The sequence below is a fragment of the Mustelus asterias genome, chromosome 16 (assembly GCF_964213995.1).
Source record: "Mustelus asterias chromosome 16, sMusAst1.hap1.1, whole genome shotgun sequence".
NCBI classification, from domain to species: Eukaryota; Metazoa; Chordata; class Chondrichthyes; order Carcharhiniformes; family Triakidae; genus Mustelus; species Mustelus asterias.
In genome coordinates, this window is record NC_135816.1 from 56105646 (window position 1) to 56125390 (window position 19745).

Consider the following 19745-nt stretch of genomic DNA (forward strand, 5'->3'; position numbering starts at 1 on the left):
CATGTTTGTCACTGTGTCAGTCTGCTTTATATCTTCAAGTGTGATTTCAGTTGAAAGGGAAATTTAACCATCTCAATACAGCAAGACTTCAATGAAGTTAACCATAAAGCAAGGTGGTGTAGAAGTGTCTCAGAAATAAGCTCCACTGGTAAATGTCTAGCGAGCAGAAGGACTTAACTTCAACACGCAGATTTTGTCATGTAACTATGACATTCCTCGCTGACACCAACATGTTTATCTGTAACCAAAGCCAGACCAAAAATAATAACTATTGTACAAGTGCAATGTAATCTGTGTGGTACTGAATGTTAAAGAATTTACACTTTGAGTTCCATCGATGATCCGGGTGCAAATTGCACTCAGGATTGCGCTACTTTTAAGATTTTTATTCGGGTTTCCACATACGTATTTGAATATCATCAAACGTAAAATTTTTGGCAGTTTTTAAAAATCCATTTGTGGGACATGGATGTCGCTGGCTGGCCAGCATTTATTGCCCATTCCTAGTTGCCCTTGGAGGGCAGTTGAAATTCAACCACATTGCTGTGGCTCTGGAGTCACATGGAGACTAGACCAGGTAAGGATGGCACATTTCCTTCCCTAAAGGACATTAATGAACCAGTTGGGTTTTTCCAACAATCGACAATGGTTTCATGGTCATCAGTAGATTTTTAATTCCAGATATTTTTTATTGAATTTGAATTCCACCATCTGCCATGACGGGATTCGAACTCTGGTCCCCAGAACATTAGCTGAGTTTCTGGATTAGTGGTATAATTACTAGGTTATCTTTAAATTTACATTAGCGGTAACATGGTGTAGTTTTGTTCATACAGTATGATTCCAGTTGAAAATGGGTTGATCATAAAAATACAGATTTATAATCCGTCTAATCCACTAAATACCTCAGAGTAACCCAATTTTAAAGAGGTCAATCTCTTGCTGTTTGTATCCTTTTTGCCAAAAAAAAAATCTAGATTCACATGGATCCACAACTAATGTAAAGTTTCAGTGGTGATTCCTTGTGATGGAATGCTGATGCCTATACATGAGAATAAATCTCTTCAGGAAGTGTTGATTTTTAAAATCGGATTAAATGTGATTTAAAATATTCTTGATTTAATATACACAGCAAACAACCTAACATGTTGGTCATTTGAAAATGAACTTAATCTAGGTTTCCAAAAGCCACTTTGTCTTCCCAATTATTTGGCCTTGCAGTACAGACAATCAGACAATTCAGAAGGACAGTGCAGTAAATGATGGTGTAGCAGATGGAAATATTTTTGACCTTTTAGGTGGAAGTTGTGGGATTTGGCGTATTTTCAAGCTTAGTCACTGGAATTCATTTGCTGGAAAATATTTTGAATCAAGGAGTTCACTCTCCACTAAACAGAAATACACCTGACAAAAATGCCATCATTGATGATAAATTGGCATGTGCCCCTGTATTTCCTCTGATAACCAGCATTAGTCTTATCAGCAGTCCATTTTTGAGCCTGAACAATTACAAGAAGGCAAATATATAACACTATCTACTGGAATTTTCAACAGCATTGCATAGTTAAGATTATTGAATAATGTTCCCAAAGAAAGGTCATATTTTAAATAGAACACTTTGAGGTGTGTAGTTTTTCTGTTGCCTTGTTAATTAATGATCCTGTTCTTAAGCTGATGCAATTAAGTGCTCATTTGCAATGTAGTTGTTGTATTGCTTCCAAGTTATAGCCGACCTGTTTAGTTTCAGTATGAAGTTAATGCAACTTTAAACATCCTCAGATGCTCCAAATTGTTGCTATTGCACTGAAGCCAAGTTTATATTCTTTTTAAAGTCTTAATGAACATATTTTAGTGAGTTTGGTGTGCTTATGTAGGATAATGATGCCTCGGAATGATAGGAACTCTTGTTCTGCTTTGCACTCCCAGAACTGACATTGATCACTTCCAGAGCAGCAAAGTTTGCTCTGCTGTGTTCTATCAATTGGAATGAATCCAACCTCAAGACTGCCCTCTATTGTGTGAATGAAAAAATCATTTTCCATGATGCTCATTCTTAGAATTATAGAAATGATGACAGCACAGAAGAAAGCTATGTGGCCCTTTATGCTTGTACCAGCTTTTTAAGAGTTATCTATTTAGTCCCACTCCCCCTGTCCTTTCCACATAGATTTGCAAATGGTTTCCTTTCAGGAATAACCAACATAAGCAGCTAATGCATGAAGCAAAGTGTAATCTGGATATATACCACTGATCCTGAGTGAATTTCACCCCCCCCTCTTCACACAAAGACCTTTCCCCTTTTTTTTTCAATCCACATATGCTGCACACGCTGATATCTGGGTAACCTGCACTGCATGTTGCAACTCATTGCTGCTGTTTCTGCTAAACACAGATTGCTTCATCTACTCCCCAATTACTCAGGATTCTTCAGTGCCATGCCTCAATTAGAAAATACACCACAAATTCCCAAAACTTCGCATTCATATAACACAACTTGGAAAATTAATAAATAACAAAACATTGAAAGTGCTTCTATAAGTCTGTAATAAGGAAGAAAGTCAGGTAGGCGGTGGATCCCAAGAAAAGGAATTTGTGGAATGTCTAAGAGATGGTTTTTAGGCTCTGTCACAAGCTGCGCCAATGAGGGAACAGGCAATTCTGGATTTGGTGATGTGTAATGAGGCAGATTTGACTAGGGAACTTAAGGTGAAGGATCCCTTAGGGAGTAGTGACCACAATATGATAGAATTTACCCTGCAGTTTGAGAGGGAGAAGCTGGAATCGGATGTAACGGTATTACAATTAAATAAAGGTAATTACAAAGACATGAGGGAGGAGCTGGCCAGAATTGATTGGAAAGGGAGCCTCGCAGGGAGGACAGTGGAACATCAATGGCAGGAGTTTTTGAGAGTTATTCAGGAGGCACAACAGAAATTCATCTCAAGGAGGAGGAAACATGCTAAGGGGAGGATGAGGCATCCATGGCTGATGAGGGAAGTCAAGGACAGCATAAAAGAAAAAGAATACAAAGTGGGAGGCCAGAGGATTGGGAAGCCTTTAAAAGTGAGCAGAGGACAACGAAAAAAAGCAATGAGGAGAGAAGATGAAATATGAGTGTAAGATAGCTAGTAATATAAAAGAAGATAGGAAGAGTTTTTTTCAATATATAAAAGGTAAGAGAGAGACAAAAATAGACATTGGACCACTGGAAAATGAGACTGGAGAAGTAATAGGAAACAAAGAAATGGCAGAGGAACTGAATAGTTATTTTGCATCAATTTTCACAGTGGAAGACACCAGTGGGATGCCAGAGCTCCAGGAGAATCAGGGGGCACAGCGGAGTGCAGTGGTTAGCTCTAAAGAGAAGGTTCCGGAGAAACTGAAAGGCCTGAAGGTGGATAAGTCACCTGGACCAGATGGACTACACCCCAGGGTTACAAAAAAAATAGCTGAGGAAATTGTGGAGGCATTGGTGGTGATCTTTCAGTAATCACTGGAGGCAGGGAGGGTCTCCATGATGTGGAGATGCCGGCATTGGACTGGGGTAAGCACAGTAAGAAGTCTCTCAACACCAGGTTAAAGTCCAACAGGTTTATTTGGCTTGTGCTACCAAATAAACCTGTTGGACTTTAACCTGGTGTTGTGAGACTTCTTACTGGGCAGGGAGGGTCCCAGAGGACTGTAAAGTAGCTAATGTAACACCACTGTTTAAGAAGGGAGGGAAGCAGCAGACGGGAAATTATAGGCCTGTTAGCCTGACTTCGGTCATTGGCAAGATATTAGAGTCCATTATTAAAGATGAGATCGCGGAGTACTTGGAAGTGCATGATAAAATAGGACTGAATCAGCACGGCTTCATCAAGGGGAGGTCATGTCTGACAAATCTGTTAGAGTTCTTTGAGGAGATAACAAGGACGTTAGATAAAGGAGAACCAGTGGATGTGATTTATTTAGATTTCTAGAAGGCTTTTGACAAGGTGCTACTTGGGAGACTGTTAAATAAATTAAGAGCCCATGGAGTTAAGGGTAAGATCCTCGCATGGATAGAGGATTGGCTGACTGGCAGAAGGCAGAGAGTGGGGATAAAGGGGTTTTTTTCAGGATGGCAGCTGGTGACTAGTGGTGTGCCTCAAGGGTCAGTACTGGGACCACAACTTTTCACAATATACATTAACAATTTGGAAGGACGAACTGAAGGCACTGTTGCTAAGTTTGCAGATGATACAAAGATATGTAGAGGGACAGGTAGTATTGAGGAAGCAGGGCAACTGCAGAAGGACTGGACAGGTTAGGAGAGTGGGCAAAGAAGTGGCAGATGGAATACAGTGTGGAAAAGTGTGAGGTTATGCACTTTGGAAGGAGGAATGGGGGCATAGACTATTTTCTAAATGGGGAAATGCTTAGGAAATCAAACACAAAGGGACTTGGGAGTCCTTGTTCAAGATCCTCTTAAGGTTAACATGCAAGTTCAGTCGGCAGTTAGGAAGGCAAATGCAATGTTAGCATTCATGTCGAGAGGGCTAGAATACAAGAGCAAGGATGTACTTCTGTGGCTGTATAAGGCTCTAGTCAGACCCCATTTGGAGGATTGTGAGCAGTTTTGGGCCCTGTAAGGAAGGATGTGCTGGCCTTGGAAAGGATCCAGAGGAGGTTCACAAGAATGATCCCTGGAATGAGGAGCTAGTCGTATGAGGAATGGTTGAGGGCTCTGGGTCTGTACTCATTGGAGTTTAGAAGGATGAGGGGGATCTTATTGAAACTTACAGGATACTGTGAGGCCTGGATAGAGTGGATGTGGGGAGGATGTTTCCACTAGTAGGAAAACTAGAACCAGAGGGCACAACCTCAGGCTAAAGGGACGATCCTTTAAAACAGAGATGAGGAGGAATTTCTTCAGCCAGAGAGTGGTGAATCTGTGGAACTCTTTGCCGCAGAAGGCTGTGGAAGCCCCATCATCGAGTGTCTTTAAGACAGAGGTAGATAGGTTCTTGATTAATAAAGAGATCAGGGGTGATAGGGGAAAAGGCAGGAGAATGGGGATGAGAAAAATATTAGCCATGATTGAGTCTGCTCCGCCATTCAATGGGCCAAGTGGCCTAATTCTGCTCCTATGTCTTCTGGTCTTTGGTAATGTATTTGGATTTCCAAAAGGATTTTAAAAAGGTGCCAGATCAAAGGTTATTACAGAAGATAAGAACTCAAGAGCATGGATTAGCATGGGTAGAGGATTGGTTAACTAACAAAAAACAACGAGTGGGGATAGATGGGTTGGTAAAATGTAGCTAGTGGGGTACCATAGGGGTCCATGCTGGGGCCTTAACAATACAATCTATATTAATGACTTGAATGAAGGAATTGAGTGCATTGTGGTCAACTTTGCTGATGATAGAAAGATATCCTGTCCTGAGGGGGACATGGGGAGTCTGCAAAGGAATGTAGATAGATCAGCCATAGGGCTCGAGAGACCAAGTGCCCTATTACGATTTTATGTTCTAATAGAAAACACACAAAATTCACCAGAAATAGTGGGAAAGACTTAAAGTAATATCTGTTTTAAAAATAAGTACAGGTGAAATTAATGGAAAAGCTGTCGATCTCCTAAATCTGTTGGTCTACATCCTCGAGTTCTAAAAGAGGGTGCATTGGTTACGATCTTCCAATATTTCCTAGATTCTGGAAGGTTCCCTGCAAATTAGAAGGTAGCAAGTGTAACGCTGCTGTTCAAGGGGCAGGGAGGAAGGAAGTAGAGAGCTACAACTTGACACCCATGGTCAGGAAAATGCTTCAATCCATAAAGGTCGTGGTAGTGGGGCACTTGGAGAATGATATGATTGGACAGAATCAAAATGGCTCTCTGAAAGTGATATCATGTTTGACAACTTTGTTTGAGGATACAAGTAGACAAAGGGAAACCAGTGTAGGGTAGTATATTTGGACTTTCGAAAGGTATTCAATAAGTTGTCACACAAAAGGTTGTATCCACAACCGTGAGGCTTGGGTAATGTCTTTGCATGGATAGAGAATTGGTTAAAGGACATGTTATGTACCCGTCTTTATTCATATTGGCTCACTGGAGCTCTGCTAGATTAACATCTGCACCGGAAATTATGTAATAGACTAGTGCAGGAAACAGAGAGATGAAACAGGCATGAAAGATTTACACACCATTCATAAAGCTCCCTTTGTTTTTAACCAAAGGCTGTCCTGCGTATCATATCTTCAATGCACAACAGGACAGAAAACACAGTAGGAATAATTGGATTATTGTCAGGCTGGTGGCTGTTATTAGTGGAACACCACAAGGATTGATGCCTCAGTTATTTCCAATCCATGTTAATGGCTTTGATTGAAAGGATTGTGTAACCGATCCAACCGTTGGTAACCATGCAAAATGAAGTGGGACGGTTATCTGTGAAATAGACCTTGAGGGGGTGAAGTTGGCTTATAACAGCAGCATGAAACAGGCCTGCAAATGACTTGGCACGTAATTTTTATTCAACACGCCTGATCTTCTCTCCACTGAAGTTCACCGAACAACACTTCAAGCTCTTTTTGGAAACTCACTTCCTGCTTTCAGTGCAAGAAAACATACCCTTAACAGAATGGGGGAGTAAAGACATCTAGAAGTGCAGATAGTAAACAACATTGTTCTGAGTTTTATCTGGAGACTAAATACAAAAGCAAGGAAACTGTGTTGAACTTTGTACATGTCGGGTGGCTATAGTTGTAGTTTTGTATGCAGTTCTAGACATTCCATTATAGGGATGATATTGGAACCATGAGGAAGGGATGAAATAAAGATTCATTAGAGTGTACATTTGGGATAGTAAACTATAATAGTGAAAAATGTTTGAAAGATTTGGATGTTTGCTCTGAAACTGATAAGATGATATTGAGGTTTTCAAAGTTCCATAAATTTTTGAGAAGGTGATTTCTGAGATTATTTCCTCAAATTGGTATATTGGTAATCAGTCATATAATTAGGATTATAATTGGAAGAATGAAAAAAAAATATTAGAACACCAAATGCTTAAACATAGGCAGCTATTATTATTTTTGGTCACAAAAGGAGTTTAACCTTTATGTAGGTGTCGATTATGGCACATTATGGTCTGGTATTTCTGTTTAAGAAGGGTAGCAGGGATAACCCAGGAAATTATAGGCCGGTGAGCTTGACGTCCGTGGTAGGGAAGTTGTTGGAGAGGATTCTTAGAGACAGGGTGTATGTGCATTTAGAAAGGAACAATCTCATTAGTGACAGACAGCATGGTTTTGTAAGAGGGAGGTCGTGCCTTACAAATTTGGTGGAGTTTTTTGAGGAAGGGACAAAAACGGTTGATGAAGGAAGGGCCGTGGATGTCGTCTATATGGATTTCAGTAAGGCATTTGACAAAGTCCCACATGGCAGGTTGGTTAAGAAGGTTAAGGCTCATGGGATACAAGGAGAAGTGGCTAGATGGGTGGAGAACTGGCTTGGCCATAGGAGACAGAGGGTAGTGGTCGAAGGGTCTTTTTCCGGCTGGAGGTCTGTGACCAGTGGTGTTCCGCAGGGCTCTGTACTGGGACCTCTGCTATTTGTGATATATATAAATGATTTGGAAGAAGGTGTAACTGGTGTAATCAGCAAGTTTGCGGATGACACGAAGATGGCTGGACTTGCGGATAGCGAAGAGCATTGTCGGGCAATACAGCAGGATATAGATAGGCTGGAAAATTGGGCGGAGAGGTGGCAGATGGAGTTTAATCCGGATAAATGCGAAGTGATGCATTTTGGAAGAAATAATGTAGGGAGGAGTTGTACAATAAATGTCAGAGTCATCAGGAGTATAGAAACACAGAGGGACCTAGGTGTGCAAGTCCACAAATCCTTGAAGGTGGCAACACAGGTGGAGAAGGTGGTGAAGAAGGCATATGGTATGCTTGCCTTTATAGGACGGGGTATAGAGTATAAAAGCTGGAGTCTGATGATGCAGCTGTATAGAACGCTGGTTAGGCCACATTTGGAGTACTGCGTCCAGTTCTGGTCGCCGCACTACCAGAAGGACGTGGAGGCGTTAGAGAGAGTGCAGAGAAGGTTTACCAGGATGTAGCCTGGTATGGAGGGTCTTAGCTATGAGGAGAGATTGGGTAAACTGGGGTTGTTCTCCCTGGAAAGACAGAGAATGAGGGGAGATCTAATAGAGGTGTACAAGATTATGAAGGGGATAGATAGGGTGAACGGTGGGAAGCTTTTTCACAGATCAGAAGTGACGTTCACAAGGGGTCACGGGCTCAAGGTGAGAGGGGCGAAGTATAACTCAGATATTAGAGGGATTTTTTTTTTTACACAGAGGGTGGTGGGGGCCTGGAATGCGCTGCCAAGTAGGGTGGTGGAGGCAGGCAAGCTGACATCGTTTAAGACTTACCTGGATAGTCACATGAGCAGCCTGGGAATGGAGGGATACAAACGATTAGTCTAGTTGGACCAAGGAGCGGCACAGGCTTGGAGGGCCGAAGGGCCTGTTTCCTGTGCTGTACTGTTCTTTGTTCTTTGTTCTTTATAACATAATTCAGAGGGAATTAGGTATATTTTGAAAAGTGCTCAGATAAAATATGAGGAATGACCCAGAGTGAGATTGCAGTAGATAACTCCAAGTGTTAGCTGTTTAAGTTTGACCTGTGGCAACTACTTTCTTAGAAGTCTAAGAAAATTTGGCATGCCAGCTACGTCTCTCACCAACTTTTACAGATGCACCATAGAAAGCATTCTTTCTGGTTGTATCACAGTTTGGTATGGCTCCTGCTCTGCCCAAGACCACAAGGAACTACAAAAGGTCATGAATGTAGCCCAATCCATCACGCAAACCAGCCTCCCATCCATTGACTCTGTCTATACTTCCCGCTGCCTCAGCAAAGCAGCCAGCATAATTAAGGACCCCATGCACCCCGGACATTTTCTCTTCCACCTTCTTTCTTCGGGAAAAAGATACAAAAGTCTGAGGTCACTTACCAATCGACTCAAGAACAGCTTCTTCCCTGCTGCTGTCAGACTTTTGAATGGACCTACCTTGCATTAAGTTGATCTTTCTCTACACCCTAGATATGACTGTAACACTACATTCTGCACTCTCTTGTTTCCTTCTCTATGAACGGTATGCTTTGTCTGTATAGCATGCAAGAAACAATACTTTTCACTGTATGTTAATACATGTGACAATAATAAATCAAATCAAATCAATTATTCGGTGAGTTGCCATCCAAATTCCTTTTAAACATTGATCATCTCCATTAAAGAAAGACTTTGCAAAGAACTAGGTGGTGCAGGGCTTAAATTTCCTCTGTCCGACATAAAGGCTGGAATTTTACTGGCACTCCCGCCCCGATTCCGGGGTGAACGAGGCTCGGAGAACAGCATTCTCCGTTGGCCTCGGGTGGGATCGTACCAAACCTCGTGTGGACATGCTGGTAAAATTCCGCCCAGAATATCTGGAAAGAAAAAAATCATAGAATCCCTACAGTGGAGGAGAGGCCATTCAGCCCATCAAGGCCTCCACTGACAACAATGCCACCCAGGACTGGAGAGGAAACAGTTAGGAAAGTGACATCAAACTAAGGAAACACTTGTATCCCACTTATTCATACTGAGTTCAGCAAAACCTTTAAGAATAGGAAATGAAGAGCAGTGATCACATTCAACCAGCAGGTGATCCTGTTGAGTTCTATTGTAAATGTTCAGCTCCGTAAACTAGCGTGATGACAAAAATCCAGCATCATAAATAATGTGGATGTGCAGCAAGAAACTTGAGATTAATATTGGGGTTAGTAGAAAATGCTACAGTTGAGACCCGCACAACATTAAATGGTTTGTGTATTACACATGACAAAATGAACACAACTGAATTACTGAAAACATACACATTTTGAAACTTAGTTTAGAAATGAAGGATACTGGAGCTCCATAGACACAATACTCCAAGCTCTCTGCAATGTTTCTGAAGAACATTTCTTCATAAATCCTTCAGAATATGATTTGGGGTCGAGTTCTGACAAGTACAGGATTTGATCTTTGCTTTTTGCTAACAGTAATGTGAGACAGTCAGTCACACAAATTAGTTCAAAGTTATGGCATTAGAAGGTGTTGTTTAAAGGTTCAAGAGCATATAAACATTTTGAAACCACTCATGTATGACCTTAACATGCCCTCTCTTATATTACCCTGCGGACCTATACACTTCAATTTATGAAGACACGGGGGGTGGGGTGGGGAGGGGAGGGGGGGAGAGGGGGGGGGGCGATTCTCCCATCCCGCTGTGCTGATTTTTTAGCGCAGCAGGCTGGGAGATTTCAACAGGACTGGATTAGTGCGATCTGCGCTGGGCACCTGGCCCCGAGCGTGTTTCCCAGCCGTCAGCTCCGAGTCAGAGGTAGGTGCGGAGCTGCATTAGGTATGCAAACAATGATTTAAATCTAAATTAAATACAATTAGTGGGCCTGGGACTGAAATCTCCGGGCCTGCTGACCACTCCCCTGCCACGAGGAGTATTTTGCTCCAGCGGGGTTTACAGTAGCTCCCCATTTGCAGGGAGCTGGCGGCCCGACCTCGCTGGAGTGAAGGGGGGGGCAAACGAGGCCCCCCAGTGGGTTGGGTGATGGGATGGGGAATGCCCCATGGAGGAGGATGGTTCGGCCTGCCAGGATGGGGGTCGGGGCTGCACTGGGAAGGGGGGGGTGGTCGGAGGTGTTGGTCAGAGCTGTGGGGGGAGCGCAGTGATCAGAGCAGGCTGGGGATGGGGGTGGGGGGGCGGGAGTCGGCGCTGGGCCCAGATATGCTTGGGGGGGGGGATTAGCAATCGGGCCGTGGGGGCTTGAGAGAGCCGGCATTGTGGGGGTCGTGGGGCTGGCCAGCGATTGTGCTGGCCGGCAGTCGGGAGGCCGGCAGACAGGGGCCACGGCGCAGACGCTGATCTCAGTACTGACAGATCGGCGCATGCACAGTGGCCCGCTCAGCACTATGCTGCCAGCCTCTACTGCGGGATACGCCCCGCCACTCGCTTTTCAGCGGGATTTACGCACTCAGCAGCGCATTGTGTGGGAGTTTCTTCTCTGAACTCTTATTGAAAAAAACCAGCGTGATTTACTCCAGTTTTCACACAAATTGAACACTTAGAATTTTTTTGGGAGAATCGCCCCCACAATGTTGGCAATGTACTGCCCCCAAGGGAGTTTTTATAATCTGAGCATTTAATTTATCAAAAGAATATATTTTCATTTACTTACCTTGAGATATCCAAACACTATTTCTTGACTGAGATACAAGCAAATAACCTGCTCTCGTGTCTTTACCGATGCCATTCATTGTCTTATTAGTAAGTTTCTCTCTGGACGTCCCTCTACTTTAACATTTCCTACTGATAGCACAACCAAGATTGAATGCCAGCTATATGAAGGATTGCATTGAATTAATATCACACAATTCCTTGACCTGCAGTACTACAGAATTTTTATCAAAGGGCAAGTGACACATTAGGAATTATTCACATAACCAGGATATTTATTAGTTTAATCGCTCCCTAGTTTTCTGCACTAATGTACCCACTAAAGGTGGTGGACTGGTAAATGCTCCCATATCAGCCAATGTGACTACTCAAATCGGTTGCTGGAAGAAATAAAATAATTTTCATCTCCAAAGTCCCTTTCATGACATCAGAAAATCCCATACTTTACAACTAATGAAGTACTTTGAAGTATAGTTAGAGAATAAAATTACAACAACCAAGATGACCATTTGACCCATCATATCCATGCCAGCTCTCTACAAAAGCAACTAAGCCAGTCCCACTCCCTCATCCTTTCCCCCAGCCCTCTATTTCTTTTTTCTCTTCAGATGCTTAGCCAATTCTCTTTGAAAAGGTTTAATTTTACCTGCCTCCACCACACTCTCAGGGAGTGTATTCCAGATCCTAACCACTCTCTGCATGAAAACGTTTTTCATCATGTCAGAGTTTGTAATGGGCGGGTGGGGGGGTGCAAAGAGAATAGCTTCAGTTTTCCCAATATTTAATCAGAGGGAATTTCTGCTCGTCCAATCATGTAACAAGTCAGAGACAATGGAGGAGCACAGAGATGGAGGTGAGTGTGATCAGCGTAGATGTTGATCCTGATGTGTTTTCACATGATATCAGCATGTGTGTGATAGATAGAAGGGGCCAAGGTTAGATCCTTGGGGGATGTTGTGGGAATGGAAAGAGAAGCCATTGGAGGTGATTCTCAATTGGGAAAATGGAATCAAGAAAGGACAGCTCAATCTAACTGGATGGTGGAGGAGGCACATTAGAAGAGAACTAAACTGAATATAGAAAGTACAGAGGAAAAGTGAAATAGAAAGGTAAATAGTGTGAAATTAGATTGGTAGCTAGCATAGGGAACCCAAAGGTCTTTGGTAGGTATATTAACAGTAAAATAATTGTTAGCTGAATGGTGAGACCAATTAGGGATCAAGTGGAGATTCACTGGTGGAGGCAGAAGGCATGGCTGAGATACTAAATGTGCTATTTGCAATGCTGTTTACCAAGGAATGGTGGCACTGCTACCTCACAGACCTGGGTTCAATTCTCGCCTTGGGTGACTCCCTGTGTGGAGTTTGCATGTTCACCCTGTGGTCAATGTGGATTTCCTCTGGGGACTCCAATTTCCTCCCATAGTCAAAAGATGTGCATGTTAGGTAGATTAGCAATGGTAAATACACAGGGTTGCAGGGATAGAGTGGAGGAGGTGGACCTGGGTAAGATGCTCTTTTGGAGAGAGAGTGTAGACTCAATGGGCCTAATGGCTTCCTTTTGCAGTGGCGGGATTCTATGATTGGATTCTATGAAAGAAGAGTTATTGTAAAGGAGGATGTTGTAGGGTTATTGGATGAGGCAAAAATAGATGAAGAGGAAGCCTAGTAGTATTTAAAGTGGATAAGTCACCCAACCTGGATGGGTGCATCCTAGTTTGCTGAGGGAAGTAAAGGTAGAGATTGCAGGCATTAAGCTTTCAATCCTCTATGGAGAACTGGAGAATTGTGAACATTGCACCCTTTTCAAAAAGGGAAGAAGGATAAATCTGGCAATTGTAGGCCAGTCAGTTTAATGTCGGTAATAGAGGAACGTTTAGAGACAATAACCCTGGAGAAAATCAATAGCCATTTGAACAAGCAGGGACTAATAAAGGAGACTCAATATGCATTTGTTGAGGGCAAATTTTGTTTGAGTTTTTGATAAGAAGAGAGCAAGGTGATTGAGGACAGTGTGGCTGATATGTGTATAGACTTGCAAAAGACACTTGATAAATCGACTTGTTAATAAAATTGAAGTTCATGGGATAAATGGACAGCATCAGCATGGGCTCAGGGATAGAAAATGGAGAGATGTGATGAATGGTCATTTTCAATGGTATTTCCCAGGATTTGGTATTGGGACCACTGCTGATTTTGACACATGTTAATGACTTGGACTTTCATAATTTCAAAATCTGCAGATAGCACGAAACTTGCAAGTACAGTAAACAGTGAGAAAGTTAGCAATACACTGCAAGATGGCAGAGATAGGTGAATGAAATAGATGGGTTCATGGCAGATGAAATTCAATGCAGAAAAGATTGCGGTGGGTTCATTTTTGTAAGAAGAATGAAGAGTTTTTTAAGTTTATTTATTAGTGTCACAAATAGGCTTGCATTAACATTGCAATGAAGTTACTGTGAAAATCCCCCAGTTGCCACACTCCGGCACCTGTTCGGGTACACTGAGGGAGAATTTAGCATGGCCGATGCACCTAACCAGCACGTCTTTCAGATTGTGGGAGGATACCGGAGCACCGGGAGGAAATCCACACAGACACGGAGAGAACATTCGAACTCCACACAGACAGTGAGCCAAGCTGGGATTCGAACCAGGGTCCGTGGCACTGTGAGGCAGCAGTGCTAACCACTATGCCACCATGCCACCCTAGTGATGTTGCAAATTAAATGGTACAATTTTAAAGGGGTTGCAAGAACAGAGTGACCTTGTTGTGTTTATGTTTGAATTATTGAAGGTGGCAGAACAGGTTAATAAGGCAGTTAATAAAACCTATGGGATCCTGAGCTTTTTAAATAGAATATAGCATACAAAAGCTCAGAAGTTATGGCAAAACCTATTAAAAAGTATAGTTCATCCCAGCTGGAGTAGGAATGCATATTGAATACTGTTAGACTACTTTGACAATGCAACTGGATTGTAGAGTTGTTGTGTTATTTAGCTTAGTGTCAAACCATTAAATGTCAAAATCTATTTTAGTTATTCCAGTGAATATTTTATATGTTTATAATATAGAGCTTTCACCAATTAATTTGCTTCTCTGAAGTTTGCAGCATTGCTTTTTTTTCAGTAACTGCCAATTTGCAACAAGGCCCTTTGTTACTAAAGCTTTTTTCATTTTGTCCCCACCCATCTTGAAGCAAAGGAATAATTATCTTAATATCACAGTTTCATACTGTCCTAGCTCTGTAATCCTGGCAGTTTTTCACTATTCGCAGGTGTTTGAGGGTCACGTTACTTTTTGTAGAGCTGTTGACTGATGGTGTCCCTTGTGTAATCCAGCAGTGTGAATTTATGCAGTGCAATATTTTACTTGGCTGTTTTAACAACCGTAACCATTTCAGTTCTTTAATTTAATTCATTAACTCAATTTGTCAGATTTGTTAATCATGTTAAATGGTCTTCAAAGTCAGATGCATTTGGTAGTTAAGCAATTTCCTAAAAACAACAATGAAAATAGATAAGAACAAATTGATAAAGTTAAATATATTCCGTTATAACTGGGGCAAACTCTCTCCTTTCAATGAATTCACTCTCCCTCTACCATCTCCCTCAGATGACATATCTGAATTTTTTCCATCTTCCAATTCCTGCATGTCCTTCTGTGTCCACCCTTCCCTTCTAATCCTCGTCTTCTGTAAAACTCTAAAGAATGATCTGTGAAGATGTGTTACTGGATTATTTTGAAAAAGAAAATCACTCAATATGGTTGAAGATAGCCATGATGTGGAGATGCCGGTGTTGGACTGGGGTGAACACAGTAAGAGTTTTAACAACACCAGGTTAAAGTCCAACAGGTTTATTTGGTAGCAAATGCTATTTGCTACCAAATAAACATGTTGGACTTTAACCTGGTGTTGTTAAAACTCTTACTGTGAAGATAGCTACACAGGCCAGGGCTCAGGAGAAAGGGTGGGGAGTTGGACTAATTACATAGCTTTTTCAAAGAACTGGTAAAATAGCCTCCCCTCTCTGCTGGAAAATGACATGGAAATATTCATTTAAATGCTGGATTGGGTCATATCAGCAGCAAATAGAGAAGGTTTGCCGTGTCAGGTCTCCTTTGCCTAAGACATCAAAGCTGGATGAAAAACAGTTGATATAAATTCTGTTTTCACAAATAAGCATGATATATCCCATACAGGGGCGGCACAGTGGTTAGCACTGCTCTCTCACAGTGCCAGGGAACCTGGTTCAATTCTGTTCTTGGGTGACTGTCTGTGTGGAGTTTGCATGTTCTCCCTGTGTCTGTGTGGGTTTCCCCCTGGATGCTCCGGTTTCTTCCCACAGTCAAAAGATGTGTGTATTAGGTGGATTGGCCATAGTAAATTGCCCCTTGGTGTCCAGGGATGTGTAGTTTAGGTGGATTAACTATGGTAAAGGTATGGAGTTACGCTCTTTTGGAGAGTCGAGGAAGACTCGATGGGCCGACTGGCCTCCTTCTGCACTGTGGGGATTCTATGGTAATGCAGTAGCATTTTTTTTTAGAGATGTTTCTGTAGTTTTAACCTTCAAAGTCGAACAATTTAAAAGTGGTTCCTCCTTTCATCGCATTAGCCTCTGGGAAAAGTCTGTATACGCAACTGCACCTGCTCATCTGTGTTCATCTGTTACCACTGAAGAGATGGGTGACTAGTTATAGTCACTTTTGTTAGAATCCAGGAAATAGTTGATTTCCTGAGGGATTCCAGAAACGGAGGTCATACATCCTTTATAATTGAAAATTTTATTGAAGTTACCAGAAAACAGAAGTTCCAGAATCAAATTATCTCCTCATTGCCGTTGTGATAAACACATTGACAATCTCCTTAATAAAAGTGTTTCTTCTAATGGGACTTGGTGACAGAGAGGTGTTCTGTTGTTATCACACAAACAATCGCTATTTTAGAATTCTAGCTCATTATTTGATGATCCTTAATCTTCATAAATAAAATCTGTTTTGCAAAATGAGAAAACAAGAGGAGATTGACTGTAAAATGGACTTATTATTTGAAGTCATATTATTCAATGTTTTTCAATGCTAATGGTAATAAAACAGACCACTGTCACTTCTTACAAACAATTTTAGTTTGATTTCAGAGGCATTATGGACAGACTACTATACAAATGTTGCACAGTATAAGCAACAGGTTTTTTAAAAAGAGCTATTCAAATTGGAATATCAAATGGTCTGGTGGTGGCACATTGCTTTATTTATTGAAATTTATCTATGTGGGTTAAAATTTCTTATGTAAAATCCTTTTCCCTTCTCCCAAACTAAAAGCAACATGAAAAAATCAGAGCAGGTTTCATAATGTGCAGACTTTGCATACAGCAAATGAATTGAAGGGATTTTTGCAGGAGTTGATTCTGAACTCGCCTCCTCCTGGATTTCTGCACTTGCAGCTTTATTCCCATGGTGACCACTGACCCCTCAATACATAACGTAACCCTGACCACTGGATCAGTAAAACAGGAGACACCTGAAGATCAATGTAAACTTGACTCCTGTCACTCCACTCCATCAACATGTCGCATTGAAGTGAAGATGAAAGGAAGAGGCTCAGAAAATGAGTGCCTTGTCTCAGGAACACTTAGAAAATGTGGAGGAAGCAGCTGGAGGTAGCTCAGTGCTACCTGTTGTGTCAAAAGGCCCAAGCTGCCAGTAAACTTTCACTGAAATTCACACATATTCCCAACAAGTGAAGCCTTTATTTATCGGTGGTATTTATTTTTTTTTAGATTTCCTGATGCTTCGTGTTGCAGCAGTTGACATACTTCCATTAACAACTTAAGAATTTTGAGAATACTGGCGGACATGCAAACTCTATATGTTCACCGTATGAACCACACAAGTTCTGCTATGTTGGTGGCATCACACCGTAACTATGAACTGTGGTAAGCTACTCAAACAGTAAGTTTGCTTTAAGGACAATATTTTCTGACATCAATAATTAATATTATTTTCCGAAATGTGAGGCACAAGGCAGCACTGCTTCTTTCCTCAAATTGAAAAATGAGATGTTGGGGATTCTTGGTTGTGAATTGTGTGTCTACTGTTGATCTGAGGTTTCTTTTTAGCTCATGTATTGAATTCCATTATGAAACCTAACAGTCCCTAGTATTAGAATGTTGATTGTGATGTTAACTGGGTTATTTTACCACTCTTATGTGCTGAATTGTTCCAATGGAAAGACAGACTTGCATTCATATAGTACCTAAGTCTTTCAGAGTGTATTTATATTGCCGTTACCAGTCAGAAACTGTTAGCTCATGACCTGTCAGGTAGGCCTTGTATATGTTGGCTGGCTTCAATCAGGTCAGAAGTCAGTGTGTACATGGTACCAGGTATGCACAGAACTTTTCTCCAGATGGTTAAGTTTCATGTGTTTTGTGGGCACATGCTCTCTCTCTCTCTCTATATATATATGTACACGGATAATTTATATATATATATATATATATATATAGAAATTATCCATGTGTCATGCTGGCATGTGCATTTTCAGGCTGAATCCAAATGCCAGCATTTACTGTTTGAGGTCAGTGTGAACTAAACCCCTTTCATCTGAGCTCAGCTCTGCTCCTACTGGAGTATCATTGCTAATGGAAGTGAACTAGCTGCAGCATAGTGCAAATAGGATTCCCGCGAAATCAGGGCCGACTGATTCACTTTCATTAGCAAGGGTGCCCAGCAACTGGGTGGGGGATGCAGGGAGAGGGAATGGAAGGAAATGAAGGGAGAGATGTAGGGTCATTAGGTTGGATAGGGGGCAAAAGCTGGGAATGGCACTTTGATGGGTGAAACTGGCACGTTGGAAGATGTAAAGTTTATGTTGATAGAAGCAAAATACTGCGGATGCTGGAATCTGAAACAAAAACAGAAAATGCTGGAAAATCTCAGCTGGCTTGACAGCATCTGTGGGGAGAGAATAGAGAATAGACCCTTCAAGGGGCATCTAGACTCGAAACGTTGGCTCTATTCTTCCCCCACAGATGCTGTCAGACCAGCTGAGATTTTCCAGCATTTTCTGTTTTTGTTGTAAAGTTTGTGTTGGTTGAGGGAATTGGTGGGGGAGGTATGTTAGTTCGAATAGTGGATTGAAAACTGAAAGAGTGTAGTTAGGACTATCTTTAAAGCCCATTGCTTTTTGTTTTCCCTTCTAACATTGCTTGCTTTGATTCAGCATTGATTGTTGCCTGGTCACCTTATGTGAACCACCTTTGGAAGCTTTTTGATAATAAAAACACTATAAATGAAAATTGAGAAAGTGTATGCTTAGATTATTTACTGGAGTGAGGACTGTGAATCCACAGTATTTTGAATGAGGTGGGAATGCTACCAACTGAGTTAAGCTGACACTATGAGAATTTCAATTTTGTAATTCAAACCTGTTGTCTGTAAATTGCGATCAGAGCCTGGTATTTATTTTACAGAAAAACCAAGAGCTTAGTGACAATAGTTTTTTTAGTATCTTCATCCTTTTTCATGTGGATAAATGCACAACTCCTCTATTCACCACAGTCCGTCACTTCTTAACAACAGGAATTGTTCCTTATCACCAGCTCCCTTTGCTATTTTTACTCTGCAGCAGCTAACAAGAAGATGTGCTGGCTGAGTTGAGGGCAGATTTGAGACTAAACGTGTAGCTGTCTGTGATATGTACAAGGTCTGACGAGGACGCGGGCCAAAGTGGTGATGCAAATGTATATAAAATGCAAACCCACAAGAGCAAGGCTGAAGTCACACAGCAGTTCTGATTTACTGCAAGCAGCTGAACAACATGATGCCCAGCTGGCAAATGCTCTCCTAGATCTTTTCGAAAGTTTGAGAGAAATTGCTGCAGCACCCACTTTCTAACAATGTTTTAAAAAAACTGAACGCTGTGTAAAGATCCCGGGGATCTCCAACAGGTCATTAACCCTGCTTCAGGTGTTATGTTTCAGAGTGAAAATCCATCCCGGACATTATCTCCTGATTCATGCTGCCATTTTTGTACTGATACACAACTGAAACAGTTTGGCATCAACATTAGAAAGGGATAGTCTACCAGCACTTACAGTGAGGGGAGGAGGGGGAGGTGGTGGAGGACTAGATAAGAACCTCTGAAAACCCTTCAGAAGCACTGCAACATGATGTACAATTTCCTGCATTTTGTTGAAGGAACATTTCTGTCACTGGATGGCCACGTCGTATTGTCCATTTCAGGACACATAGACTGAGGTTTATTGCCAGGCTCCAATTTGAGAAAGAGAGCCAGCGATGGCTCTTCCTTTTTCTCTGTCTCTCTGCACAGCTGTGACATGTAGTTTATCTTCAACTGAATCGTAAACTTCAGATAAAGGAATGCACCTGTGACCCGGGCTCCTGCTGACTTAACACTTTAAACAATTTGCTTATACTTTCATCCCTGACTTAATCACTTTGCTCCTGATGTCCTGAACATTTTAT